This window comes from Podarcis filfolensis (genome assembly GCF_964270895.1).
Source record: "Podarcis filfolensis genome assembly, chromosome: 9".
NCBI classification, from domain to species: Eukaryota; Metazoa; Chordata; class Lepidosauria; order Squamata; family Lacertidae; genus Podarcis; species Podarcis filfolensis.
In genome coordinates this window covers 26,412,459-26,430,581 of record NC_139610.1, presented here as the reverse complement: position 1 = coordinate 26,430,581, position 18,123 = coordinate 26,412,459, and the positions used below count along the sequence as shown (strand labels likewise).

Sequence of the window (18,123 nt, the reverse complement as noted above, 5' to 3'; positions counted from 1 at the left end):
TGTACCTTTGAGACATGTATGTGCAAATTACAGCCTGCACATAATTAAAGTTCAGTTCAGTTCAATAAACATTGTTTAAAACAGAATTGGGTAATGTGTGGCCCTCCAGATATTGCTGGACATTCTGCAGGGCTTCCTCTGATGAAATTTGTTAGGTGAATCCATCCCAATGCATCTATCTATAGTTAGAAAATAATAATGGTTAATTAGGACCAAGTCAAATTCTTACCCTCTAGAAAAGCAGCATGTCTGCTTGTTTGAATAATTTGTACCTACCTTTATTATTCAGGAGATCCCAATCAGGCTAAACGGTCATAAAAACAACCACAAAGCATCAAATCTTAAACATGAATAAAGAGAATGAGCAGCAAGCAATAGGAGCAAAAAATGTCAATGGATAATAAAACCACCAGAATGCAAGCCAGATGTGATAAAACCAGCAACCACAATAAGGAGATAAACCCAACACGGTCAGGAGAGAATAAACATGTCCAGTTTCACACATTCATCCTTGGTTATAGTGAAAGGTATTATCTTGACATGAACATGTCAATAATGTTTGGCAGGCCATACTAGCAGAGCTCAACTGGCATTTTCTCACTATAATCTTTTGTGTCCCCTGGTACCAAACCAGTATATCAGTTATCCTCTGTCATATGTGACTTATGATTGAGTTTACTAGAATGTATAATTCTATAGGGAGCTCTCTCTGTGTAGAAATACAGCTGTTCTCTATGCTGATATCAGTGACAACTCTTCAGGCAGGCATTTGTGGGAGGAGTGTAAGAGCAGTGAAATACTTTGATAAAGTGCTGCTGCTGATTTGCTATATTTGATGTTATTCCTTTGCTTATTGATTTTAATATATTTGTTATGTGTTTTGTTTGTTCGTCGGATGCCACCTTCTGATCCCATGGGATGAAGGGTGGGTTAAAAATGTAAGTCTGGATTCAGCTAACCTGATGGAAGCCAGCATAGTGCAATGGGTCTTTCTCCCCTCTTCTCTGCCCCACATACAGTGCCTCCATCAAATCTACTGTGGAGGTTGGGGAGAACCCCCAGAACAGCACATGAGGAGAAGAGAAGGGAGATTGCTCTGTCTGGCAAGTGGAAATGCTTGCATGGAACGATCATGTTTGCATGGTGCTGACATCCGTCCACAAGAAATAATGATAATGTTAATGTTAAAGATAATAGTATCAGTATACTGTTTTGATTATTCAATTAAATTCTGCTTGGATCTTCTTGGATTGTAAAGCAAGGCGAACTTCAGAATAAGGTTCCATACTGTAGATTGAATGATCTTCCGGAATATGAAAGGGTTCTTTTAAATAGGGGGGTGCTACTGTAAAGAAGATTTGGTATCCTCTAAATTAGGTGACAAGGAAGCCTATGAGAAAAGTGGGGGTTAAATGAAGAAGGAGAAACCCAAACGGAGCAGCAAACACATAAAACCCGCAGAGGGATATCAACATCTTTAAAAACAAAAACAGTAAAGGATGCCAAGACACGATGTGCAAATATGGGGAAACTTTGTAAGCAACCAGAGCATCATTGTTGCTAAAATTTGTAAAGACTGGCTTCAGAATATTTACCTGTCCAGCTTGTTGCATTATGAATTCAGCCTCATTTCCCCTAGACATTCTTCAGCTCCGAATGCTAAATGAGATTCTGTGCATGTGCTGTCAATCTTCAGCAAATCAGGCGCCCAAAGCTTTGTACACTTATGCACTGAAGTTCATTCCTGGTAATACCTTGCCCCTGATGAAAAACTCATTGATTGCAGTGAAACCATGCAGACTACAAAGCCAGTCAATGAAAAATATCATTGATTGGTGGTTGACTCTATGCCACTAGACTAGCTGCTCAAACAAGCTTTTGTTGGGTGAGCATCTTCTCTCTTTGAATCAATACGCTTGATTGTTGTTGTTGTTGTTTAGTCGTTTAGTTGTGTCTGACTCTTTGTGACCCCCATGGACCAGAGCATGCCAGGCACTCCTGTCTTCCACTGCCTCCCGCAGTTTGGTCAAACTCATGCTGGTAGTTTTGAGAACACTATCCAACCATCTCGTCTTCTGTTGTCCCCTTCTCCTTGTGCCCTCCATCTTTCCCAACATCAGGGTCTTTTCCAGGGAGTCTTCTCTTCGCTTGATATTAGCTTGATAGCTCCTTGCAAATGTTCTATGTAGCTGTTTCCCTCAGGTCACACCTCTCTTGTTCCTGTATTTGGGGGTGGGCATTTCCCCCCCAAAGTGGCTCTCCACAATGGTTTGGGTCCTGCATAATATGTACAGGGCAGAGGAAACCAAGTGGTCATTTCCAGGGCATGTACAAAGCACAACTTCATCAGCAAGCATGCACCTATGTTAAAAGCACCATACATTTAAAGCACATAACTTCTCCTATAGAATCATGGGAACCGTGAGCTAAAATGCCCAGCACCCTTAAGAAACGATGGTTTCCATGATTCTCAGTGGGAGTTCATGCACTTTAAATGTATGGTGAGTACTCAGCTTCTGAGCAGGGAATTTCTGAAAAACAGGCACACAGCCCTCCCATAAATGCTTGCTGAGAAAGATCGTGAATTCTACCCAGTTTCTGAATTGAGCTGAAGGCAGTTCACTACCCATTTCTTGTTTTCACTGTCAGGGCCTGATGTCAAAGACAAGTTGCTCTTAAGAGCTGAACAGTGGCTCATCTTGTTGACAGTGGAAGTTGCTGCAGAGAAAATAAGGAATCTCTGGCTGTATGTGTGGTTTCTCCTCCCACACGCATACCATGCTGCTCAGTTTTGACCACTGTGAAGACTGTGCTAGTTGTGTGCCTATAATGGGAACTGGGAGGCACGAGGAGCAGAACAAACAAATGGCTTTGAGGCAGTAAGCACACAAAATGCAGCACGGATGCAAGGAGACATTTCCACTTGGGGCTGGTGCAGAAACCTGCCCCTGGAGCAAGCAGAGCTGTATGACTGCCCCTTGCTTGCCCCTGTACAGCTAGACCAAACAGAAGGAAAGGAGAGAGAAAGCACTACAAGGGAAGGAGGCACGAAGATGCAGGAAAAGTTGATCAGCTGTGCACTACCCAAAGCGTTGCATGAACAATTTGGACCACTGGAACGCAGAAAACTGCCTTATAATGAGTCAGACCATTGGTCCATCTAGATTGGTATTATCTACACTGAGTGGTGGTGGGGATGCTGGGGGTTGAACCTGGAAACTTCTGCATGCTAATCAGATGCTCTGAGAGCCAACAAATTGAAGATCAATCCAGATTAGACTGAGGCGCTGTTACTGGACAGTTCCCTAGACCAGATGGCTTGGAGGTTGCCTGCTCTTGATGAGGTTACACTCCCTATGAAGGAGCAGGTACACAGCCTGAATCCTTTGCTATCACTGATGGCCTCAGTGGTGTGGAATGCCTTCTATCAGCTTTGGCTAGTGGCCCAGCTGCACCTCTATCTGGACAGGAATAGCTTAACTTCAGTTGTCTATGCTCTGGTAACCTCTAGGTTAGATTTCTGCAACGTGTTATATGTATGGCTGCCTCTGACGGGTTTGGAAACTTTAGCTAGTGCAGAATTTGGTGGCCACGTTGGTCACCGGGACAAGACAGTTTGAGCACAATACACCGATTCTAGCTCGACTACACTGGCTGCCAGTTAGTTTCTGGGCCCAATTCAAAGTGCTGCTTTTGACCTGTAAAGCCTTAAACTGCTCAAGGACTGCCTCTCTTCATATGAATCGACCCAGACTCTGAGATCATCAACCAAGGCCCTTCTTCATGTGCCTTAATGATGATGATGATGATGATGATGATGATGATGATGATGATACCACCACTGGGCTATGGCCCTCTTCCTACTGCTCCTTACAGGGTTTAAGTGTGCTTAACTGTGCTGGATTGTGGCCTTGTACTAAATCTGATAATAAGGGTGTTCATATGAAAAACCAATTTTTAAAGGAGGAGGGTTAGGTTTGGAAGATGCAGTCTAGTATTTTACCATTCATAATATAGAATCGTTATGACCATGCCTATATAAAACCTTCATCAGCATTACATTTTCACTAAAAATGGAAAATTTAAAAACACACTACTATGCTTTTAACATTTTCAGTTTCCTTTTAAAAAAGAAATACACATTTTCCCCACATCAGACTCTGCTTTTTAAAGAAAAATTGATATGATAAGCTGTAGAGCTGAAAAGATGGAAGAAACAGAGGCATGCGAAACAAATGCAACACTGGTGTTGCAAAGTAAATGAAGTAACACAACGCTTCAACTGCTAATTGACAAGATCCACACTTCTAAGCCAAGTTCTGTAATATAATCTCCGCTGAGGAGGAAAAAAAATACTTGTGATTGAACAGGTGCAAAGAAAAATAATTACATGCCAAGCTGTATTCCTCCAGCTGAAGGATCATGACGACTTCTAGTCATGTACTGAAAACAAAATGCAAAGAAAATGTCTGATGCAGAGAATTAGAAATGATAAATTTAAATAGCATATCTAAATTAGAATGGCACCAAATATCCTCACATCTTCTCCCTTTTATTGTGAGGTAGAAATTAGTGGTTTTGGAGTGGCCAAAACTTCTCCTGAAAACCTTTCTGTGAATATTCATACTTGGCACCATTATTTATATGGACAGCTGCTGTTGCTGCCTCCTCCTTCCTGGGTTGCTCACATGGGTGATCTTGCCCAATCAGAGATTGTGCAGGGAAAAGAGATGACATCACAAAAACCCTATGCCTGTTTACTCAGAAGCGAGTCCTGCTTTGTTAAAAAGGGCTTACTCACTCCCAAGTAGTAAGTGTGAACGTAAAATTGCAAATACAGGCAATCTGATTTGCTTGTGGGATTACATCACCGAGGGCAAGTGAGGACAGATTAAATTAGGGGGAAGTTAAATTCCTCTTCACCTCACCATTTGTGGTGTTTATTGCGGCAAACAGCAGTTTCATACACAGCAAACAAATTTAAACAAAGCAGTGTGAATTCACCCTCCACTTAAAAACAGAAGCATCATCCTGGCTCCTGTTGAGTCCATAGAGCTTCCTGGTGGTTCAGTGCTGGAAGGATTATTACAGGGCCCATGTGGCAGATGCAATTTGTTTGATTAGAGAAACAATATAGTGTGGCATCTTCTTCATCACACTGCTCCTGTTCTTTAGGAGCACTCCAAATGCACCTTAGATATATTAGCTGAGATGTAGGAGCTACTGGTTCACAAGTTATATTTCTCCCATGACTAAGGTCCTATGTGACAAATCTATTTGTCAAGTGACTTTGAACTTTCATACTAGAAAGGGTGAGAGGAAGCATGAGTTATGTGCCTCATCTGTTGTTATTTAGAACCTACAAGAATTTCCCCACCTTGGGAAGATGTTTGTTTTCCAGATGTGGAGAGAGATCCAGATTACTGTATATCCTACTGGTCCCTTTATTTGTACCACTTGACCTTTGCCAGACTGGTAGCTACAATATCATGGATGAGAAACACTGTTCCTGGCAGTCCTGCCTGAGATCACTGGTTAAGAATATTTTAAATTGTTTTCAGAATGGTTTTTAGTTAGAAAGTTTTAAAACTTTTTCGGTTTTTCATAAACGTGTTATCATTGCGGTGTCTGCTGCCCTGGGCTCCTTCAAGAGGATTAAATAATAAATAATATCGCCCTCTGGCCAACACAGTGGCCAGCAATTCTCTCTTCTGGCAAATTGCTTTGGTATCTCAGAGGAGAAGTGCCTGGGTTTTGCTGCCAGATAATCTGATTCAACACTCCGCCTCCTGCTTCATGGTCAGATGGAACAAAACACATCTCAACGTCAGAAGCTACATGGGAGTTGCCTGTGTAAGCTGCCTGGGTGAGAGATCTGTAGGGAACCACAGATAAGCTGCCCCGAGATCTTCAGAAAATTGCAGCATGTAATTATAAGGGAATTCCTACACGTCTGAGTAGTGTGTTGAGTCTGTTTGGGATATTCAAAATGAGCATGTGAAGAGAAAGGGCAACTTGTATGTATTTGTCTAAGAACAACAACAGCAACAACAATGTCAACAATAACAATAACAATGGTTTTATTTATATGCCACCCATCTCACTGGGTTGCCCCAGCCACTCTGGGTGTCTCCCAACAAAATATTAAAAAACACAATAAAGCATCAATAATTAAACTTCCCTGAACCCGACTGCCTTCACATGTCTTCTAAAAGTCAAATAGTTATTTATTTGTTTGACATCTGCTGGGAAGGCATTCCACAGGCAGGACACCACTGCTGAGAAGGCTGGTTCCCTGTAGCTTCATGTCTCACAGTGAGGGAACCACCAGAAGACCCTTGAAGCTGGACCTCAGTGTCCAGGCTGGACGATGGAGGTGGAAACGCTCCTTCAGGTATACTGGACCGAGGCCATTTAGGGCATTAAAGGTCAACGCTTTGAATTGTGCTCAGAAACGTACTGGGAGCCAGTGTATGTCCTTTAGGACTGGTGTTATATGGTCCCAGTGGCTGCTCCCAGTCACCAGTCTAGCTGCCACATTCTGGACTAGTTTTACTTTCCTAGTCACCTTCAAAGATAGTTCCACGTAGAGCCTCAAACATGTTTAAAACATCAATGCTTCTCTTCCTTCTACAAATGATAATATGTGCCCAGAGGCAGAGTAAGGTGGGTGCGGTCCGCCCCAGGTGTCATGCCTGAGGGGGTGACATCATTGCCCTGCCCCGGGACACTCACTGCGAGCAGCGCCTCCCTGGGATGCCGTGGATGGCACATCCCCTAGGATGCTCACCATGGGTAGCGCACCCCCCAGGACACTTGCCATGCCCCCTGGGATGCTCGCTCTGCCCCCGGGATGCTAGCCTTGCCCTGGGGGTGGCTAGCCCTGCCCCTCTGGGTGCCAGAGCAGCTAGCTCTGCTTCTGTATGTGCCAGGAACTTGGAAATCTAAGCTTGTGACTGCTGTATTCAGATCAGCCTTTGGGACACTAATGCCTCAGTTTGACCTTTGATTACTTCCCCAATCAGCCTAGCATTTGGAGCTTGAATAGTGCTGTGCACAGCATTGGGGGTGCATGATTTCAACCCTGGCAGGCAAAGACAGATTACTGGGCATTATTGTGATGTCAGGTGATTGACAGGTGGGAGTCCCTGCCTCCTGTCAAACTTGGCCCATGGTTGGTGGTAGCATGGGAGACAAGGAACCAGTTACCCATCCCTGCTGTGAATTAATCATTGTTCTGCCCGGACACTGGGGTCTAGTGCCGAGGGCCTTCTGGTGGTTCCCTCGCTGCGAGAAGCCAAGTTACAGGGAACCAGGCAGAGGGCCTTCTCAGTAGTGGCACCCGCCCTGTGGAATGCCCTCCCACCAGATGTCAAAGAGAACAGCAACTACCAGAATTTTAGAAGACATCTGAAGGCAGCCCTGTTTAGGGAAGCTTTTAATGTTTAATAGACTATTGTATTTTAATATTCTGTTGGAAGCCACCCAGAGTGGCTGGGGAAACCCAGCCAGATGGGCGGGATATGAATATATTATTATTATTATTATCATTATTATTATTATTAAACTTGTACCACCATCATAAAGAACGGATGTGTGTCTCACTGCAGCACAGCTATCTCCTTCCCCTATCCTTTGCCTTTCATGGTATGCTCTGAGTTATGCTCTTGCGAATGGGGAATCCAATCTTATTTATAAAACAAGCAGGTGCAATATTTTTTGGGGGGGAAAGAAAATTAAAAAAATGCATTTCCAAAGATAAATGCACCCTGAAATTAAACCCCCATGATTAATTTTGTACCGTTGATAGGAAACTGCTTCATTTGGCTCAGGAAAAATATAGTGTGTTGATAAGAGAGAAATAGCCAGGCAATATTTAGGAGTCTCCTAATGAAAAAAATATTAATTTTCTGATAACATTCCCACCCTCCCCAGAGTCGCACACGCAGATGGCAAAATGTAACTTTTCCATATAAATCCACACTTCTCCTGATTTATCAAACTGCTTTATGGCATGTATGTAATAGGGCCCAATCACAAGGCATAAATATAAAAACACATCAAATGCTGGAAACGTTAGGTCAAAAATTGTTCATTCCAAAAAATAAAAAAATCAAACTTCCTGTAAAATATACTTGGTACTGTGGCATTGAATTAAACTATATGTGTTCTGTTTTTGTATTCTGATTGTACAGAATTGAGGTGAATGTAGGCATGTGATATATAAGTAATGTAAGTAATACTCATTGGTTACTTTCTTAAAACAGAGGCACTTTGCACATCCCTAGAGGCACTATTTTTTCATTATTTCTGCACATATTTCAGAGTTAATCAAGACAATGGAGATGGTTTCTGGATCTAGTCTTTGGGAACTCTAACTGGTAACCCTAAGCTCTGGTAATATATCAGTTACTTGATGTAGTCATGTGGCTTCAGACATAATGAGACACTGCACTCAAACACGGACTGTAGACACTTAATTGTTTTGCCCATTAGTTTTCAATTTGCATATTCATCTTTTCAACCTTCAGTGTAACACCTAAAGAGGGAAGCCAACCACTTTTTTATTTTTTACCAATTCCGAAACTGTAAAAGCTGCCCTTGCAAGAAACCCACTACAGTGGTACCTCGGGTTGAAAACTTAATTCGTTCTGGAGGTCTGTTCTTAACCTGAAACTGTTCTTAACCTGAAGCACCACTTTAGCTAATGGGGCCTCCTGCTGCCACTGCGCCACCACTGCACAATTTCTGTTCTCATCCTGAAGCAAAGTTCTTAACCCGAGGTACTATTTCTGGGTTAGCGGAGTCTGTAACCTGAAGCATATGTAACCTGAAGCGTATGTAACCCGAGGTACCACTGGACATCTATCCTTCTGAAATTTGACGAGATTCATGACATTAGAAGGGTCTATCATACCTGCACCCAGTTGAGCGTGGAAGGACAAAACCGCCACTACCACCTCATAGTTGAAGAACTAGCACAGCTGATGTCTTTCACATTTCTGTCACCCACAGAACAGCACTATGAACTCCATAGAGAGAGTCTATATCCATCATGGAAGTAACACATTGTCTCTCATTTCAGTGCAAACTATTTTACCCAAATGAGGGACAATAGATGGAGGGAAACAGGGAATGCATAAGTAACTTGAGAATCTGGACTGGAATTTGAAATACACATTTTTTTCTAACTCCAGTTTTGGAGGGGGGAAATGCATCTTAGCATCTCCCCCCCAAAAAAACCCCCCACAACTAAAAGTGCATGACAATAACCCTTCCAGTTCTCCCTTTTCAAATTTTACAGTATTCTGTCAACCTATAGCAACTGCAGATCAGCCGCTCCTTATGTCTTTTATATTTGTGACTCCAAATCTCCATGGAATGCTTAAGTCCAACCGGATGGGATTAGCAGTACAATAAAGCCATTTGTCTCCAAAAGCCAACATTTGTTGGAATAATATTTCTACCATCCGGTGGGTAGCATCTGTTACCAACAGGGAGGTATATCTTCCTGTTGGTGTATTTAAGGATTGCATAATAACAACGGGCGCAATCCAACAAAGATTAAGAACTTTAAGCTTGCAAACCAAAGCACAGTTACTAAGGAGTAAGACACAATGAGCTCAGTGGGCCTTACCTCTGAGTAAACATGCATTAACAGTGTTGCCTAAACCAATGATTTCAGTGGGAAAGTGAACTATGTGCTTAATGCTCTCCAGTTGAAACAATAACTTGACAGCACTCAGTTTTGGGTGGATGGTGCTCAGTGTTTGGATTGAAGAGCAGCTGCTTAGTGATCCTGTGCTAGCTTGTGATACCAGCAGTTTCTGGGAGTTCAGTATGTAGGAAGGTTTTGAATAAAAATGTTCACCAGCCAATAGCATGCCCTCCAACATTTCGCTGATGAAAATAGGGGACATCTGGGGTCAAATCAGAAACCAGGATGGCTTCTCTAAATCAGGGACGTCCCTGAGAGCCAGCGTGGTGTAGTGGTTAAGAGTGGTAGACTCGTAATCTGGTGAACCGGGTTCGCTTCCCCACTCCTCCACATGCATCTTCTGGGTGACCTTGGGCTAGTCATACTTCTCTGAAGTCTCTCAGCCTCACTCACCTCGCAGTGTGTTTGTTGTGCGGGAGGATGGGAAAGGAGATTGTTAGCCGCTTTGAGACTCCTTCGGGTAGTGATAAAACGGAATATCAAATCCAAACTCCCTGGAAAATAGGGACACTTGGAGGGTCTGCAATAGGACTGAACAATGAAAAACATGAATATACTTGTCCATTAGCTAATGCAGCAGGAGACAAGGCAGCCACCAATAATGGAATGGAAGTTGTTGGATAACTGAGGCAGGCCAAAAATAGTCAGGAGAATCTGGTCTTGCATCCTGCTGCATCTGGATATTTAAAGGTATATGAGTGCTTTCCAGCTTTCAACACCCGTTCATGGACTCTCTGCTATTGTGTCCCCCCCCCCCCCACCATTCAATAAAACCAAAGAGTAAAATTATTAGTACAAAATGGTTGGCCTGTAGACTCTCACATAAAAGACAGCCAGACAGCCAAAATATTCCAGCCTGATGTTTTGATTAAAGTAAAAGGAAATAGGAATGAGTATTAAAATGTATTTTTGTTTTTTTAAAACTGGAAAGACAAAATTATTCATGGATTTCCCATTTCTAGTCATTAAAGTAATGGCTTACTGGAGTAAGAGCTGATTGCAGGATTTTCCCTTTGTGACTCATTAACACTTGTATGTTTCCTTCCCATCTTCAAAACTGAAATGTAGCGCTGCGTGGCGTAATGAAAGGCATTTAGCTCTTTCCCTGCACCTTATGTAAGTTGGCAAAATTGCAATGCCTTCAGTCTAATTGGATCTGTTTCTACCAAATTTGTTCTCATTTGTCTAGCAACGGAGACCACACAGTCAGATTTTTTTTTTTTAAAAAAAGTGCAGCCCTAACCTATGCATGTTTACCTGTTCACACTGTCTAAATGAAGCTTGTCATCTTACAGTTATTTCCATTGTATGGATGGATAAGAAAAGGTAAGAACAGAGAGGTGTCCCCCAGATCTCCGATTCAGAGAGATGTGAATGGGAACTTGGAACATCTCATCCCTACAAGAGTTCCACAGGTCAAAAAATTGCTTGAATGGCGGCCCATTCAGAAGTATCAAGCTCAGTTATGTACCATGGGATCTTAGGGGAGAAGACCCACTTGGTGGTAGAGCATCTGCTTTGGATGCTGAAGCTCCAATCCCTGGCATCTCTGGGCTGGAAGAAACACCCACATTAAAGCTCAGAGAGCTACTGTCAGTGAAGACAATACTGGGCTAGATGCACCGATGGGCTGATTCCATATAAGGCAACTTCACATAACCCTATGGACAAACCTGAAGGCATGTGCGTTGGAGGTTTCTGGATGGTGCCCCAGATGCAGCATACTACTGAATTGGACCACACTAGTTGTTTTAGGTATAACATTATAATGAGCAAATATTTTAAAAATGGGAAAAACAGATGTGCTGTTTGTTGAAATACAGTGGGTGAAATGATTCATAGGTTGTTAAACTGCTTTTCGCAGTTCATGAAATCACTTCCCTGTCCAGAACTCATTTGGAACTTGTATTCGTACTCATAGGCTATTGATCCACATTAGCAATAATGTGCCTGAAAATCTATTTTAGCTGTGCCTGATTTCACCCACCTTGGTGGCATCTCTTGTTTCTGTTTCTTGATGGCAACATTGAAGAAGGGAATCCATCCAGGCCCACACACAAGCGACTATTCCACAGCCAAGAATTTTATTTTATTTTTAAAAAGCCTAGAGGAAAAAAATACATTTTTGAATTTAACAAGCAGTATATTCTAATGAAGCAAGGCTCCACACCATCATGGCAGCAGCTAACAAAGATGTCTGCATTAGCAATAGAGCTGGGGAAAACATAACAAACAGAAAAGGCAGGCATGAGAGAAAGCCATGAAACCAAGATGTGTGACTTTTGCACAACGGAAAAGATAGGCTTGGAAGGAGGGAGCGAGATGCAAAAAACGAAAGGGAAAAAAGAGCTCAGTCAAATTAGGAACTTGGCAGGATCTCTTCCGTCACCCACACAAACTTTCTGCTCTTTTTATGCCAAAGGAGAACAAAGATTGTTGGAAAAAGTGGATGCATTCAGCAATAAATGCCAGGATATTAGCAAAATGAATAACAGCTCTGGGCAAAATACGAGTCAGCTGGGGATTGCATAACATTGCTAAGAGGGGAATTCCATAATGTGATATAGCAAGTGTTCAATCAATCAATCAATCAATCAAACATAAGCATATATTTTATCCCTGACAGTTACAGAAGCAAAGCAATGAAGCCCTAACGTAAGGAGCAGCATATGCAATGCAAGTTTGTCCTTGGTTAAAAATGGCTTGGATCCAGACCTTCCTCTTGACTCGTTGACTGAGCTTTGCTCAGAGAAGGACCCTTTCCACTCATGGAACAGAATCATTGGATTCAATCCATTGTGCTTGCAGCTCCATGGGCGTAATGGAACATGATTCCCAGCAGGCAGCAAATCCACAGTGCTGCTAAGATGCTAATTTTCATCCGAACTGTTTGGCGCTGGGAAAAGGCTGCCTCCAGAAGTGGCTGGCTCTCCTTCAACAGAGATATTTAAGCAGCAGGGGCTGGATAGCCGTCTGTCAGAGATGCTATGCTTGCCAAGTTGTGCACTGGTCAGGGGATAGTCTAAATCATGGGTAGGCAAACTAAGGCCCGGGGGCTGGATCCAGCCCAATTGCCTTATAAATCCGGTCTGCGGATGGTCCAGGAATCAGCATGCTTTTACATGAGTAGAATGTGCTCTTTTACAATGGTACCTTGGTTTGCAACTGTTTGGATTACAACCACGTCAAACCCTGAAGTGTGTGTCCCTTTTTTTGGATTACAATCCATTTTTTTTTATTACAACCAATTTTTTTGGGGAGGCACCATTGGTGAAAGCATGCCTTGGGTTACAACCTGTTTTGGTTTACAACCGGACCTCCGGAACAGATTAAGGTTGTAAACCAAGGTATCAATGTATTTAAAATGCATCTCTGGGTTATTTGTGGAGCATAGGAATTAACTCACCCCCCCCAAAAAAAAATATAGTCCGGCCCCCCACAAGGTCTGAGGGACAGTGAACTGGCCCCCTGCTGAAAAAGTTTGCTGACCCCTGGTCTAGATGACCCCCAGGATTCCTGCCAACTCTCAAATTCTATGATTCACATGCAGCTCACTGCAAAACAGCGGGGGGGGGAGTATCGGGTGTAGAAAGAAGTACTGAAGTATTCCTCCTCCATCTAGGCTTTGAGAGAAAGGTGGGCGTGGGGGAGGCATGGGAAGGGGAGGGGGGTTGGGAGCGAGGAGCAGAAAAAGGATTCAACACACTCTCTCCAGCCCCACCCTGATGTGCCAATGCTATTTGATGGTGACCCATGTTGAAGACATTGGCCTGATGCCATAACATGCAGTCCTACCTCTAGGGAAGTGTGAACTTTCCTCCTTGTGCAGAGTCTCCTTAACAGAGTCTCTGTTTAAAAAGAGCACCCTGGATAGGAGTTTGTTAAGGCAGCCTTGAAGAAAGACCAGAGAATCCACTTGGCATTTGTGTTTCCCAAGACCACCCACACGCTAAATGCTGCCTTACAGCTTGTTGAACTTTCCAGAGGAATTGAAAGACGTCCTGATGAAGCCTTTGTTAGGGAGAAACATGTCCTAGCCTTGCCACTTGGTCTCTCTCTTGCCACTTTGGTCTCATGTAACCGCAGGATGTTTTGCTACCCAGCTGAGCATAATGGGCTGGCACATGACTATGTGCCTTCTGCCAGTGCTGCCAGCAGGGGGGATACTGTCTTGGGCTCTCAAGGAAAATGATAGCCTAAAGGTTCAGGCTGATCAATATGATAGTTATACTAATATCCCTGGAACATCTAAAAGATGATCACTCATACTGACGCTCCAAAATAAATGCAATACGTGCAATCAATTAAGCTGTCTGATGATATCTTGCTGCTAGTCATTTTCCTTTATGGATTTTAGAAAATGAGCCCCAAACTGAGATCCTGTTGTTTATTGAGCATGTATTGCAAATCATTTGCAAGTGTAATAACAGACAATGCCAGATCACATCACTGATGTGATTTATAATTCTATAAGCCAGATTTCCAATTAAGTATCTAATGATGCTTTAATTACTGAAATTAATACAGAGGACTAAATTGCATGAATCCAAAGGTTCTCATGCACCCACTTTTAAAAAATTGACCACATTCTGCCATGCCACATCCCCAAATTGTGGCCATATAAGTACACAGACTTGTTATACACCGAGAAGAAAAAGCAAAACCTAATCTGAATAAAATAAGTTTTAGAGAGAGCTGGTCTACAGACTTCAGCCACCATGAAGAAGCCACTGTAAACCCCACAGCACAACAGCTCTCATCCTATGATGAACTGTTCATGTGGAAGAGCACTCTGAACTTTGTCAACTTTCTGAAACAAAAACTGGGATGGTGAAAACTCCCCAATTCACTCAATATGAATGGTTCTCTGTGTGATGACACACATCATATACATGGATTTACAGTGGCTTCTAATTAGCCTGTGGTACTACAGAAGCAGGATTTTTCAGTCGTGGCACCAGTATTGTGGAACACTCTCCCTGACAAAATATGAGAGCCTCCATCAGTAACACACTCTTGAACACACAGCTGTTTAGAGACAAACGTACCCCTGATCTCCTTACTTGAACCTCGTGTTTTAACTGTTTTAACTCTTTTCCTCTCTGTTCCAGTTTTTAAACAGGCATGTTTTACTGTCCGTTTTTATTGTGAATGTTTAGTTTAACATTTGATTGAATTGGTTTTATTGTGTATTTTACTTGTAAATGACTTAGAAGCTATTTATGCAGGATATTAATTAAATGAATAATTAATGATAGGAAAATGTGAAAATCCATTCTTAAAATATACAAGAGGACAACGTAGCTATTAAAACAAGAGAATCAGCTGAGAAATCACGGGAATGGCTGAGTAAACAGGTGTGTCTTCAAAAGCCCATGAAATGTCAATATAGATGGGCTTTCTCAAATTTCAGCAGGGAACATGTTCCATAACACCAACATTATCAATGAAAAAGCTTGCGTCCACATTGTCACAAGCCAATAATATTCAAGACTCATTGGGTTCCATTTGTTGATGCCCTTGGATTCATGTGGTTAGTTCCTTGTTCATAGGCCTCATTGTATGGCACCTCCATTCCAACAGAAACTCTTCTAAATGTGGGTATACAATAGCATAAAGGAATGGCCCTGAATGCTGAGCAGCTGTACAGAAACATATCGCCTCAAAGAGTGGAATTTACAGTAGCCACCATGTAGCCACTTGATTGCAACAATTTGTCTTTGCCTCCAAATAAATTAGCTTAGGATCAGACCATTTAAAATTAAACCCACAAAAGCAGGTTATTAATCACTGTATTTCCTTCCTCCCTTCTAAAAGCGGCAGAGCTCCTTGCCTGAGGAAATGCTTCCAAATAGTCATTGTTACCTTGTGGAATGGGAACAGTTATCATTTTTCTTTAAGGAAGCAGCGGTTCATGCAGACTTCTGCATGTGAATGAATGCAGAGCACCATTCATCAAGTGGCAGCACTGCGGCATTCACAGCAGCAGATGGCACGGTAGGGTGATAGCGCTCACCTGACCTCCAGACAGCTGAGTCGCTGATGGTTACTGGGAGGGATGGGCGAGGCGGTGGGGAGGTCAGTGCTGTGCACGTGCACTGACAGATCCAATCTGGCACTCCTGCCAATGCATTTGCACTGTGCCAACTCCCTGCTGCCTTGCTATTCTGCCTCTCCGTCCTGGTAATCAGTAGAGATCCATCAAGTGGTAATCAAGTGAATGCCACGACTCCACCGTGCTGCCCACTACTGGGCATTTGTGCTCTCCCTTTGGCTTCAGGCCAAGTGGGGAGAGTATTGCTGCTTCCTTTCCCAGATTACAAATAACTTATGGAAGGGTGATGAACGTCTCACCAGTTTATTTATATACCCCCCCCCGAGATATTTCTGTACTGCCCTTTGCCAGAAATGGGCACAGGGCAGTTTGCAGCAAAATAAGCCACTATAGAACACTGCTTAACATATTAAGCAGGAACATTAAAAAAAAATATATCAAGAAGTACATAAACAAGAAAATTACCATCTCATAACTTCTAAATGACAACTGATCAAAAAGCTTGATAAAAGGGTGAGTTTTTACCTGGCATCTCCTATCTATCATGAGGGCAAGAGCACATGTGAGTTGGCAGGAAGATCCAGATTACTCTTTTGTTAGGTGATCTACATGCTTACCATGGTAAGTTATCACTTGGTGTCAGGGATGGGACTGAGGAGGAATGGTGGAGACCGCCTCCCCCTTCCATAACCTACCTGAGAAGAGGAGGACAGTATAGATTTAGAACGGTGGTTTGCAGAAGGTCATGGTTCAGAGGCTGCAGAGGAGAGAAGCTAGGAAATATTGGGAGAGGGGCAGGAGGGAGAGGAAGCACCAGGGTAGAGACAGCTGACAGACTCAGTATCTTGGGAAAGCATTCCTGAGCCCCCCTCTCCCAGGACCCGGAGTGCATTGAGAGTAGTAGAACAGAAAGCTCAGAGGCAGAAAGCACCGATCAGTTGGTGCACGGATGACGTAGAATAGGAGAGACATAGGGGGTGGGACTTGACTTGGAGCAATGCCATTATCTAAGAGAGACTGCATTCCTTCATCTCTTTGTGTGAATATTAAAAAAAGTACCTTTTTGTTTATCTGCTTCTTGGCTGCCACTGTGGGAGGGATAGGATTCCTTGATGCCTCACACTTGGTGAATGGTTAAATGTATCCATTCTGTGTATATCTTTAAGCTAGAGGTATGGAACCTGCAGCCCTCTGGATGTCATTCTGCTCCAGAGCTCATGATCCCTGACCATTGGCTATGCTGGCTGAAGTGATGGATGTCGCAGCCTGGTAAGACCTGGCAGGCTACAGGTTCTCCACCCCTAGTTTTAGCAGGATATCTCAGCTAAGACAGCTGCTTTGAAAATTAGCAAATGTCCACTCCTACACACACAGACACACACATCTAGGAGAAGTCACTTTGTGTCCTGGCATTCCACAGCTAATTGCTCTTCATCATCTTCATCTGCAGGCAACAGACTGGTGATGAGGAAATTGAGATCATTGGGATGCTCCGTTATGATCTAAATTAAATATTATGGATTTGCAGAGGGGACATAAGCTAGTCACGGTAGATTGAGAGATGCAAGAGGCATTATGAAATTATTAAGAATTTTCTCTCCTTTTTTCATAATGTTGGAACTCATGGGTGTCCAATGAAGTTGAATGTGGGAAAATTCAGACAAAAGAAATTACTTCTTCATGATGGAATTTGCGCCTACAGAAGTCTGGGATGGTCACCAGCTTGGATGGCTTTAAAATTGGATTAGACAACTTCATAGAGGATAAGGCTATGTTCTACCTCCACTGTTGTGGGCATTATTATTCTGAATACCTGTTGCTAGAAACTGCAGGAGCGGAGAGTGCTCTTGCATTCAGATCCTGCCTTTTTGAGCTGCACATTGGTATCTGGTTAGCCAATGTGAGAACTGTTATGTACTAAGCTTGGATCCTAGAACAATAGGCAAGTAGGATCCTAAAATGCAACAACTGATTGGCCTGCAGGAAAAGACCATTCAGGCTCCAGGAGTGAAGCAGAATCAGCCAATCAGACGGGACTCATTGTGTAAATAATGTGTATAAAAGCCTGAGGTTTGTGGGGCAATCAAATCACTGTTTTACAAGCTGCAATAAAGAGCATGAAATCACTACAGGACTCCGAGTATATTTCAAGAACACAATGCCGAACTACATAGGCCTTTGGTCTGATCCAGCAGGCTCTTCTTATGGGATGTCTTTGGCAATCTTTGCACAGTTCCCATCACATGTAGTTTGGATCTCTGACAGCCTGTCTTTGACCACATCATCTCCCTCTGGCCCCTTTGACCCCCATTTTCTCATCTGTCAGAACTACAAGCAAGCTGCAGCCTGT

At 42.9% G+C, this 18,123-nt stretch overlaps 1 long non-coding RNA gene across 1 annotated transcript in view; it reads left to right on the top strand.

Annotated features, from left to right (window-relative positions):
* LOC310770348 overlaps window positions 1–17,899 on the top strand; it is a 56,901-nt gene extending 39,002 nt beyond the window's left edge. Inside the window, exons 3-4 of the long non-coding RNA XR_014552096.1 lie at window positions 16,946–17,042; window positions 17,414–17,899. This is a non-coding gene — a long non-coding RNA (uncharacterized lncRNA). The remainder of the gene's footprint in view (window positions 1–16,945; window positions 17,043–17,413) is intronic.
* The last annotated feature ends 224 nt before the right edge of the window (window positions 17,900–18,123 follow it).